Raw genomic sequence first — 12,327 nt, 5'->3', positions numbered from 1 at the left:
GAAAATACTTTGCTTTTTAATTACAAATTATGGATCATCATGTGTTATTCTGTGGAAGCAAAGAAATATGTCCCTTTGTACAAATTTGACATCTAAAAATGTTGTGTAATCTTACATATTTTAAACTTGTATGTTTCCTGGGTTAAATGAAAATGAATCCCAGATTTTCAACATTGTCTCTGACTTTAGAAACCCACTGAATACAACATGTCAGATCTTGTTTGTGTCAGTAATGATGTTGTTTGCAGAGGCACTGTCAATGTATATTTATCTAAGGACTTGTTTTAGGCCATGTATGCTTGTCTCTTGGCAGCACTCTGTGATATAATAGGTCGAGGTGAACTGGCACATTACCTCTGCTCTCAGTATACAGATGTCATGACTTCAAACAATATTTCTCACATGTAAGATCAAGGACTTCTGGGCCCCTTACAAATGAAATAATATGGTTTAAAATGTGTTGTGGGTCCCTAGAATCATTACCACCTTTCAACCCTGTGTAAGATTATTGATGTGTTCTCTCTTTGGCAGAAACGGCAGATTTGATTGCAAAAATGAAGAGATTTGTCTTGTTTTTCTTTTTACCCCTTCTGTATCTGTCCTCTGTGCTTGCTGCATGTCATTGAGCTGTCTGGTCTGACAGCAGCGTGACCGTTCAAGATGGATTGGAGGCAGAGGCCGTTAGCTGTCCTTTGCCCTTTCAGAAACCTCAGTGACACCCTGCGACCCTGCCATGTCATCTGCTGAACAGATGTTCTTCAGAGCATTCCCATGACTGGAAGATCTCTTTCCATATACAGTATATCTGACTCAACTACATCTTGTGTTACACAATGACATTATATATATAGATTTTGGTAGATAACGCAAATGCTATTCATGGAATACATACACTATTAAATAAAGTAAAATATAGAAATACATCTTACAAAGATGTACTGTGGTGCTACAAAATGATAAGGCTGTAGTGATGAACGATTACCAAATACATATACCATCATATTTACCATGGATTGCTATGTTTTCACAATAGTATGTGTCCAAAACTGTTTATACCAAGAGGGAAAGAACAATCTAGTACATAAAATGGTGTTTAACTAAACTAAACACAAATTAATACAATAAACACAACTTTAATGGAGAAAAATATTGGCATAGATTGGGGACCAATACATTTTGATATTCAATACATTTTTTTTGTTTATGCAGCGCTTAATGTTTAGTGCTCATGAATACCAATTGTAGCCTTTGTAACTAGCTCAGCATTTCCTTCATGAAATGAGAGGGAACTACAATATTCTGTGTGCCACTTGTGACTGTTTGAAACATTTTATATTTGTTAAATACCATATGGGTCATCATTGAGCATGTCAAGTTTGTTGACTAGCGTAGGGTCATTTTAGGCCACTCTGTCAACAGCTGCTCTGTGAGAAGAAGTGAGAGATAAGCTGGAGGAACTGGCATGCTGCAAGTGTGCACAGCCAAACAAAGTGTCAAGGTCATTGTGATCCAGGTAGGTCAATTGGCAGCTTGTACTAATGATAGCAAACCTATCCGACACAAACACAGGGCTGGCTGAGAGCTTAGGTTGCATTTTGGGAGAATATATGGTGTTTAAAATGTACATTTTAAAAATGCACATAGCATGTGTGGATATAAAGTGAGGGGGAAATTAATTTAAAACGCAGATTTATCATTTACATAAAACCTTGCAGACTACTTGTTTGGCCTTAAAGGTTCAGTGTATAAATTCTGTACCTCTTTGCACAAAATTGTATTGCAAAAATAGTAAACTATTCAAACAGGTTACCCAAACACTCCCCTTGTCTGCCAATGGTTAGAAAAGAGGCAGTCTTGCCCCAAATGTATTGCAATGCAGGGCTCTATCAAACAAAAATAGCCATAGTGTTTATGGTTTCAAGACTAAATCAACCTACAAATTACATATAGTTGTCTGTGCATATTAAGCTGTGATAGGAGAAATGAATGTGACAGAACAAAATCACCTTTAAAGGGATTAAAGGAAAATTCTCTCATCATTTACTCACCTTCATCTTCTGCAGAAAACACATTTTTAGGAGAATATCTTCACTCTGTAGGTCCATACAATACAAGTGAATGGTGACCAGATTTTAAAGCTCCCAAAAGGCAGCAAAAAAGTAATCCATAAGACCCCAGGGATTAAATCCATATCTTAAAATGCAATATGATGGGTGTGGGTGAGATATTTTTTTACTATTAATCTCCACTTTCACTTCCAAATTTGTCATCAGCATCCAGAATGCACATTCTTTGTGATAGCATCACCAACTGGGCAGGGAAGACAATTTATAGGACATAAAAGATTACTTTTATACTGCCTTCATATGCTTTTTTGAGCTTCAATGTTCTAGTCACCATTTACTTGCATTGTATGGACCTACAGAGCTGAGATATTCTTCTAAAAATCTTTGATTGTGTTCAGCAGAAGAAAGAAAATCATACACATCATATATGAGAGAATTTTCTTTTTTGGGTGAACAATCCCTTTAAGTCTAAATGTATTGAAGGGTTGACGAAAACCCAAAGGAACTGTGAGGGAACAGGTCTCGTTTCTTATAGGAAATGCTGAGCTACAGTTACAAAGGTTAAAAAAACAACTGAATGGGCTTATCATGTTGCATGACAGCAAATATCCTCACTGATTGCCCTTAACAGCATGCAAAGTTAAATGGGGCACTGCAGCTACTTCCCACATGATGGTCGTTCTGTTTCTGTAAAACAAAACCTTTGGTCTTGTCACCTTTTGTAAGTCTGCTTCAATCATGGATCACCGCTACATTAGTCATATGGCCATCCTCTATGTGCTTAGTGAATTCCTGAATAATGTGGTGGTCTACACCCTGATAGCACACGCACCTCACCCAGACGTCTATTTGATGTGTGTGGTTACATCTGGAAGACATATTTTTTCATGTTGTTTGCTCATCTGTAATACGTCTGTAAGATGTTTCCTCTCGGATGTCAATAAGATATTCAACAGATGTCTTTGAGATGTTAATGATTTAGAATGTTTGTAAATCTGATGTTTTTAAGAGATGTACCTCTGTTGTCTGGGCACAGGATCTTGTTTATTCTGTTTAAGGGTTAGTTCACCCAAAAATGAACATTCTGTCATTATTAACCCTCATTCTTTTCCAAACCTGTACTTTCTCCCGTGGAACATAAAAGGAGACTTTCAACATAATTTTAGCATCATTCACTATTCACTTTCATTATACAGACCAAAGATGCAATGGAAGTGAGTAATGACTAAAATTGGTGTGTTAATTCAGAATTTACTTCAACTTAAACTTGAACATCATGCGCCAAGATGTGATCAAAAATGGTCTGCGCTTTGCTTTTTACACAACATCCCTTTAGATCTCTAGCTAGTGAGATAATACATTTGCAAAGAAATAATTGAAACAATGTTGTTTGGTCTCTTTACTGTTCGGATTAGGGTTTGGGTTAGGAATAGCTACATTAATGTAATTACTACTGTAATTTGCCCTAGTCCTTCATGTCACAGCCATTCAAATCCTTTTTTACTTATAAACAGTTTTTATTGATTCATACACTTAACTAAGAAAAGAAAGACATATATTCATAGAATCAACATTTAACACTCACTATTACCACTCCCAATCCCAAACCTACCCTGACCCTCAACAAACATCCCTGTGGTCACACATGAGTAGACACACGCACAAAAAAAGATAATATATATATATATCAAATCACACACATTTAAAACTTTACTTCTCTGCCTTCTGTTTAAACCTTATATTGATGACCGCCCCATCGCCTAAAATACAGAGTCTGGGGCAAAATTTAATTTGAGTGCCCAATACATCTCACATAAACTCCGAACATTCAAGCAAAATTCTTGGATCTTAACACACCACCAAAAAACATGGGTTGTGTCCCCATCGTCTGATTGACATCGCCAGCAGGTGTGTGTGTCTTTAAGACCAAGCCTATACAATCTAGAGAGGGTCCAATAGAATTGATGTAAAATCTAATCATAAGGTGCACCATTGCATCTCAAATTGCAGACTTGACATGTTTTTAGAATCCTAGCCCACACTCCCTCCTCCAATACAAAGTTTAAATCTTTCTCCCATAATCTCTTGATAGAAGTTAAAGCTCCATCCCCAAACTCTTACTTAGCAGGGAGTAATACACTGATGCTTCTTGACCTTTTCCAAAAGCAGTGATCACAACTCCCAGAGTATCTGCCGCTTTAGGGGGGTGTATGCTACTCCCAAAAATAGTACAGAGCAGATGGCGCAGCTGTAAATACCTAAAGAATTGAGATCTGGGAATCCCAAAATGTTGAACCAAATTTTCAAAAGATCTCAACACTCCACCCTCATGTAGGCCACAGAGTGTATTAACCTCCCTCACAATCCACTCTGACCAGCAGAAAGGGGACTTATTAATATATCATTTTGGGTTCAGCCATATGGCAACATTTAAATAAATGTCTGAATTAAACATTCTGGACACTTTTGTCCATACAGAGTGCAAATGCGAGATAACTGGGTGTAACTTAACTTCTCTGATTAATTTGATAGAAAGTCTTTTAAATGGCGAAATAGGGGCAAGAACATCCTGTTCAAAACAAAACCAGGGAAGGGCTCTCTCAGGTAGAAAAGGAAAAGCTTATGTGCCACACCTCTCACCACCACCCCTGGAAAATCATCTTCCCTTCTTATGGTGGCTGCTAATGGTCCCAGGGCAAGACAGAACAATGATTGGGAAAGAGCACAACCCTGCCGGGTGCCCCTATCCTGAGTAAAATCTGAATCTGAAATTAATCAATTTGTTTATACCGCCATTACCGGGTGTCTAAAAAGTAACTTAATCCAACCAATAAAAGTATTCCTGAACCCGTACATTTCCAAACTCTTAAAAAGATTAATCCCACTCTACCATATCAAATGCCTTTTCGGCATCAAGTGAGATGGCAACAACCAGAGTCTGATCATTTGCCACTGACCACATGATATTGATTAAACGTCTAATATTATCAGAAGAGCTACGGCCCTGGATAAACCCAACCTGATCTATATGGATAAGATATGTCAAAACTTTACATAATCAATAAGCCCAAAGTTTTTACAATATTTTAACGCCTAGCTGGATCAGGGAAATTGGATGGTAACTCTTACACTTGCTTGGATCGTTTTTCTTTTTAAGAATCAGACTGATCCAGGCTTGTGTCATGGTTGGCGGAACCTTTCCAGTCTTTAATGATTCCATATAAAATTCTAGCAAAATTGAAGCCAATTCTGTAGCATAAGATCTAAAAATCTCACCAGCAAAGCCATCATGCCTGATAAAGACTCTCTCTGTTTTATATACCTAGCCAGAAATTGTCCTGCCTTGTCCCCTGACTCAAAGTATGACTGGCTTGCCCTGAATAGCCAAAACTCCACCTTACGCAACAATAGTATTATATCTGTATTTCAGTCGATTCAATTCTCTGAGGCCATCAGACAACATTCAGCATTTTAGCTCTGCCTCGGCACTTTTAATATACCCTCCCAAATCCACGAGTTCTTGTACTTTGGATTTTTGGGTGAATGAGACTTACTGTATGATCCGGCCCTGAAGAACTAACTTGAGTGCCTCCCAAGCCATGCCCACAAAAGATACTGAGGACCAGTTGGTCTCCATATAAACATCGATTGTTGGAATTCAGGATTTTGCAAAAGGGATACATTAAAGCGCCATCTATAGGATTTCCTTTTCTCCGTATGTGGCAACACCTCTATACACACCAGGGTGTCATCTGAAACTAAAATGTTTTCAATTGAGCAATCAACAACAGATGAAATTAGGGACTTAGGTATATATATACAAAATATATTATAGAGTAAATCTTATGGACTGATGAAAAAAATTATCCCCTATGATTAGTCCCTAACAGATGGGTTCAAAAGTCTCCAAATAGCTGCAAGATTTTTACACATCATGTGAAGCGTCAATGTTGTCCTAGGGGGCTTGCACACTTTTGCTTCACTGCAATCAAGGACTGAGTCCATCAAAAGATTAAAGTCTCCTCCCAATATTATATCATGAGGGGTGCTAGCATGCAACATCCCTTCAAGATTTATAAAAAAAGCCCTGATCATCCACATTTAGCCAAAATAAGACTTTGCCCCAGAATTTCTGCTAAAACAATAATGACTCTTCCTAGTTAATCTTTAATCTGTTTGAGACATTGGAATTGTAGATGCTTACATGTCAGTGCAATGACTCCCCAGGTCTTACTTGAGCCAGCACTAAAGAAAACATGTCCACCCCATATCTTCCCAAATTTTCAGCTTCCTGCAGGGAAAGATACATTTCTTGAAGAAACATTGTATCATATTTCTTATCCTTAAGAAGAAAAATAACCTTCCTTCTTTTTATGGGGTGCCCCAACCCCTTCACATGGCCCAAATATGTGCATTAACCCCACGCATGACAGCGGCAAATGGCATCCATCCCTCCAAACTCAAATAGTCCATGTACGCCTACGAGAGCCCCCGTGACAACCTTGCCATCGGATTGCTCAAGTCCTGTGTTTCTATATACATTTTGTGAGAAAGAATTACACAACAAAAGTTAATATATAAAACAAACTCCAGCTAATAGGCGGAATAAACACAAAGAGCAAGTAGAATAATCTACAAACTGTCCCGAAGGAGTGTTACTCCACAAAACAAACTCCAGCCGCTAGACGGAACCAGCACAAAAAGAAACAAAAAGGCACTCAGTTTCCTCAAAGACTCAAGTGAATGTTGCATTGAATGGCTGCATCATGAGTACCACAAAATAATTTACTCACTCTATTGACTTTATGAAGGACATCGCTTGCTGTGGGAATGTGAATGTTTTACAGCCATCCTTAGCATCTATTCTCAATGGCCTGGAATATCAGTGCAAAAGCAAACTTCCATTGATGTAATAGTTTCTTGCATTCCTTGAATCGATCACTTGTCTCTCTTATCGAATTTGCAAAGTCGGGGAACAAGAAAATGCTGTGGTTCTTCCAAAAAAACCTTCCTTTACTCCTCGCCTCGTGTAACACAAGTTCTATCGGGAAGACATGCAGGCTTGAGTGAAGTTTGAGATGCCATTTATTTGATAGATGTAAAACGGGAGGTGATGTCTCTCTCTTTGGCGTAGGCCCTGTCCGGCAGTCCGAGGGAGTTGTACCCGGAACCGTCATGTCCTGCCGGAGATAGGAGGCAGGGGCGAGGAGCCTACCCCCTGCGGGACAGGGCTCAACTGGTGGTGGGGAGGTGGAGGTTGCAGTGTTAGCACACCGAAACAGCAATGAGATAGATTGTGAGCGGATTTATAAAGCATTGGCTTAAGTGCGATTGGCTAGGAGTTACCCAGCTAATGATGTGATGATGTACACCTGCTGGTCTTCCCGCTAGAACTACGCTCCACTTCCATATCTTTATAAGATGATCTTGAATTTGGCCAGAATTGATCGGGGCCTGTCTCCCTCAGCAGATCGCCGAGACGGAACCCTGTGAGCTCATCCAGGAATTTCACCATATCCTGACCCTCTTCGGCCACAGGAATTCCAACGATTCAGACATTATTCCGCCAGCTACGGTTCTCCATGTCCTCCAACTTCTCCCAGACACGTTCCAAATCCACCTTGGTTGCTATTGGATTAGCAGATAATTCCCTCTCAGATTATGGATCCGTTTCGCAACATCCCCCACTTTTGTAACCACCTCAAAGAATTTTGTCTCCATGGCAGTGATTGATCGACACCTGAGACCCAGAAAAAATGTTTTTGATATTTACAATTTTTTTAGATAATTTATATAAGTATTGTGGTTGAAAGAAACTTGTTACGGCAAAAAACATTTCAAAATGTTATTTATTTATTTTTTATCATCTGTCCCTTGTAGTAGACACCGGGTCTTGTTTGATCAAAGAATGTAATAATATTGTATTCGTTTTCATGTGGATTTCTGTTCAAATTTCTTTTCTTTTCACAAACATAAAAACAGTTAGATGAAGGAAACACATCTGAACACTAAAACATAATTTTAAGAAATAACATCTCATAGTGGAGCATTTTGATTAAATTGCATTCCGCACATTTGATAGCTGGGTTGTTAGGTCACGTCACAAATGACACTAACAACAGATCATGCATGCATCATTTTTGTCTTTGAAACACACAAAACATGTTATATTTAATACACTTGATGTATGTTTTCCTTTTGCATCCTTCTCTCCTGCACCTTGATGCGTGTACTGCCTCCACCATCTTTGGCAAATGGAGAACCCCATATTTTTTTGACATCGTAACTATGCTTTGGTTCAACAGACCTCTTCTTCTTTGTTGGAATGTATTCTTCCTCATCAGTGCTCATCTCATCATCATCACTGGCCACCTTGTCAACCTGTTGACCTCAACCACCCTGTGCCTGAGCAATAATTTCTTCAGCCATCAGCAGCTTGAAGTCAAAATACTGCAGTATTCTCTGGTCTCCCAGAGACTTGGGGGTCTGACCTGTACTCAATCCAGTTGTTTGTGACAGCCAGATCAAAGAAATGCAGGACCGTGCGGATGGTCCATTTTCTTGTGTGGCTTGACATTGGGTAAAAGCTGATCATGTGGTTGCACAAATCAACTCCACCCATGTTTTTGTTGTACTCAGCCACAACAGCAGGTCTAGGCACAGTAACATGGCGCTTCTCTTTCGTTGACCATCTAGAGACAGCTGTCCTGGGGCTCTTTTCCATGGACTCTGGAGGCCATCAGAACTGCATTACTGTTCTGCCACTTCATCACTGCAACCTCTGATGGTTTTCTGACAACAATTTCAGATGAACATCTTCCTTGTTTTTGTAGTTGTCATCTGACATATTTGGACTTGCACATTGCAGGGATTCGATTTTTCATAATGTCCCTGTTCCCAGGAGACCATATGCTTTCAACATATCCAGTACTTTGACAGAGGTGAAATACCTGTCAAAGTACAGGTGTGTTCCTCTTGGAAGTAACTGTGCCATCCGAGTGACTGCATTCCCTCTGATTCCCAGCTGCTGGTCAGTAAACGTATTCCGGCCCTTGTAAACTTCAAACCCAGCAACAAACCATTGGGACTGGCAAGCACAAATACTTTCAGTCCTGTGGGATTTGGTTTCCCTGGCACAAACTGCCATACAGGACAATAACCTGTGAAGGGAATCATCTGTTCATCAATGCAGGCCTTCCCCGGTCTTGGCAGATTGAGGCAGCCGTGTTGCACTCTGTTTAAGAGAGGTCTCACCTTCCAGAGGGGATCATTCTTTTTCTCCTCATCAGAGGCATCAAGATCATTTGTGACTTTGATGGACTGCCTAATCTTGAAGAATCTGTCTCGATTCATTGAATTGGTTATAACTGGGACCCTCGTCTTTGCCGACCAGTACATTTGGATCCTAGGGTATCCGAGACATGCCATGTACATAGATATGCCAAAGATGTTTTTCAGCTCTTCTGGAGTGGTTTTAAGGCCTCAAAAGATGATATGTCCTCCTCTGAGCTTTCAACTTACTGCTGTAACGTCTGGCCCTTCTCTACCTCATCTCCTGACAGCTCTAAATCTGTATCCCCTTCCGCAATTCTGAGTAAAATCCTTTCTGCCTCACTCATTCCTCTGCTTCCTCAAGAATGTAAAACAGGATTTAGTAAGTCCTGGTGTCCACTACAAAGAACATTGAATAAAAGTTGTGTTTTGAAAGGGTTAAAATTTCCATACATTTCTGAAATCGTACTAAATTGAAGTCAAGACACTCACTTTGAAGAATCAATTTGATTATTAGCAGAGAAACATAGTATTTGTTTAAAAAAAATTTCACTTACCTCCCTTATTGCCATAAAATGTGGTAGCAAATATGGCAGCCATATTTGAAAAGAAAGTATGTGTGCTCTGTTAGCCGCACCCCCACAACTGTGGCATCATTAGAAAGCCCAGGATGTCCTCTTGACAGTACTGTAGGACTCAAATAGATTGCATAAATTGAGCTTGACTTAGAAGTCTTTGACTCATGTCCCCCACAGAGGGCAAAAATAAATTGTTGGGTCTTAGGAGGATATAGTAAGATCCTCCAAGTCCGCAATGGCCTTCGTCAGCATTGCTGACATGATCAACATATCTTGCCTAATTTCCCTAATTTCTCCGACGAAATAGGCTCCCTGGCTCGGGGCCTTCTCAAGGGGTGACAGCTTGTAAGTGTCTTTTAATGTCTCCAGAGCCCGAGGATTTTGAACTCTTTGACATATTGTCCTCCTAGGACAGTTATGGAATGGAGTGTAACGAATCTCACCAGTTTATGTCACTAATAGTGTTAAAACTAGTAAAGTGTGCAGAGCTCGCCGTTCACATGTCCGAACATCGCATAACATTATGTGAATTCCCCATCCATTCAAATCTTGTGCTGTGAGTCGCACAGTCATGTGCATGCGTACCACTATAGTTTGGAAAAACATGTTTTAGCAGACATAAGACTCAATCTCCTGTTGCCGATTTTCTCATGAGGTCAGTCTGTTTTGTGTTCCACACAAGATAGAAAGTCATGGTGGTTTGGAGAAATACTATCCCTTTAAAAAACGTAATCTTACCCTGGCACTGTTACTAAAGGGCCATTATAATCATGAAACCCTTAAGTGCCCATATTCAAATTCTGAGAATATGCATAGTACTCACGACTGTCCAGACCCCCTCCCATCTGAGCTCTTCAGTTCTCTCAAATAGAGATTGCCAGAAAGCCTCTGCATCATGTTTTTCTATTACAGGGAGCTTGGAATTATAATCAATAGATCCCAGAGGTGTGCTGATGTCATGAAGAGAGGATTATGAATGTCACTATGAGTCACTGGGGGGAACAAATGCCTGGATGTCCACAAATATAGTGGAGTGTTTAATGTGTTAATGGCTTGTGTGTGTGTGTGTGTGTGTGTGTGTGTGTGTGTGTGTGTGTGTGTGTGTGTGTGTGTGTGTGTGTGTGTGTGTGTGTGTGTGTGTGTGTGTCCTTTAGTGTGTTTAATGGCAGTCGGTTAACCATCTGTAGCATGGACAGTGAATCATTTCCACTTGTCACGAAGTCCAGCTGCAGCAGGTGGCATTGTCCCTCCTTACAAACTAAATGGCATTCACCTTTGAACAAAACATCTCTTATTTTTTCCTTGATGCAGTGGAGTTTATTTATACTAAGAAATCCATCTAGGCAAGAAAACAATAGCTTAGTCTAATAAGACATAAGTCTTGATTAACTGTTAAAGGTTTGTCAGAATCATGAGCTATGAGGTTAAAGCCATTTTTTGAGTGATGCTTAAAGACACCTTTTAAGATGTTCAGTGTGTTCTTATAGTTCAACAAACCCAACAAAGGAATCAAATATCATGTTTCAGGTCTCACAAAAAAATTATTGAAATGACAATAAATACATTAAACGTAATATTAATTTGTCTTAGAAGTTTAGGTTTCTTTAAAGTTCTTATTTCTGAGCTGCTTGTGATGGGTAATGACACTCTTGTCAGGGAGAGTGCTTTGAGCTAATCATCTAGAATTTCTCGATTAATTGTGGTTATGATTTATGGGTCTGTTGTGATGTCATCTGGTCTTTTTAAGACAATTTCCAACTAAGAAAAGATGAGTTAGGGAAGATTCTTTAAGTTTCAGGTTTTGTTCAAGTTGTGATAACGCATACTGCTGTACATCATCACTCTCTTGAGCAGCTCCTGTTATTCATGCCACAATCCTCCTTGTTATATGCAAATGCATTATCCTGCTTGGAACAAACTGTACATGTAGCTATACTTCTCTCTTCTTGAACTGAGTAGGATGAGGCGGAAGGGGTGTGTAGTGCTCCCAATAACATACTCCTGTTGTTAAGACTGAATTTTCATTTCAATGTGTGTATGAGTCAGCATGGGAATGAAGCTTCCACTCATCATAAATGTCAGTGGCACAAGGTCTTGCATCTTCTGTATGTTCCCCTATCTCATATAATTGTCTGCAAGTCCTCACCATTGACGTCATGTTGGATTAACACAAAACTGTTAGGACAGTCCCTCCGATCCAGTTTCTACTTCGCTCTACTTCTCTCTCTCTCTCTCTCTCTCTCTCTCTCTCTCTTTCTGTTTCTCCTGTTCTTAGTCATTCACAAAATGCATTCAATTCTCAAACATCCGATCATGCTGTCATTTCCTGTTTCACTTTCTCGTGTAATTTATATTCCCCTCATAGCTAAGGAAAGACTTCAAGAGGAAAAAAGCAAAAAGACAGTATCTGT

Source organism: Xyrauchen texanus, chromosome 14, assembly GCF_025860055.1.
Source record: "Xyrauchen texanus isolate HMW12.3.18 chromosome 14, RBS_HiC_50CHRs, whole genome shotgun sequence".
In the NCBI taxonomy this organism is placed as follows: Eukaryota; Metazoa; Chordata; class Actinopteri; order Cypriniformes; family Catostomidae; genus Xyrauchen; species Xyrauchen texanus.
This window is presented reverse-complemented; position numbering follows the sequence as displayed.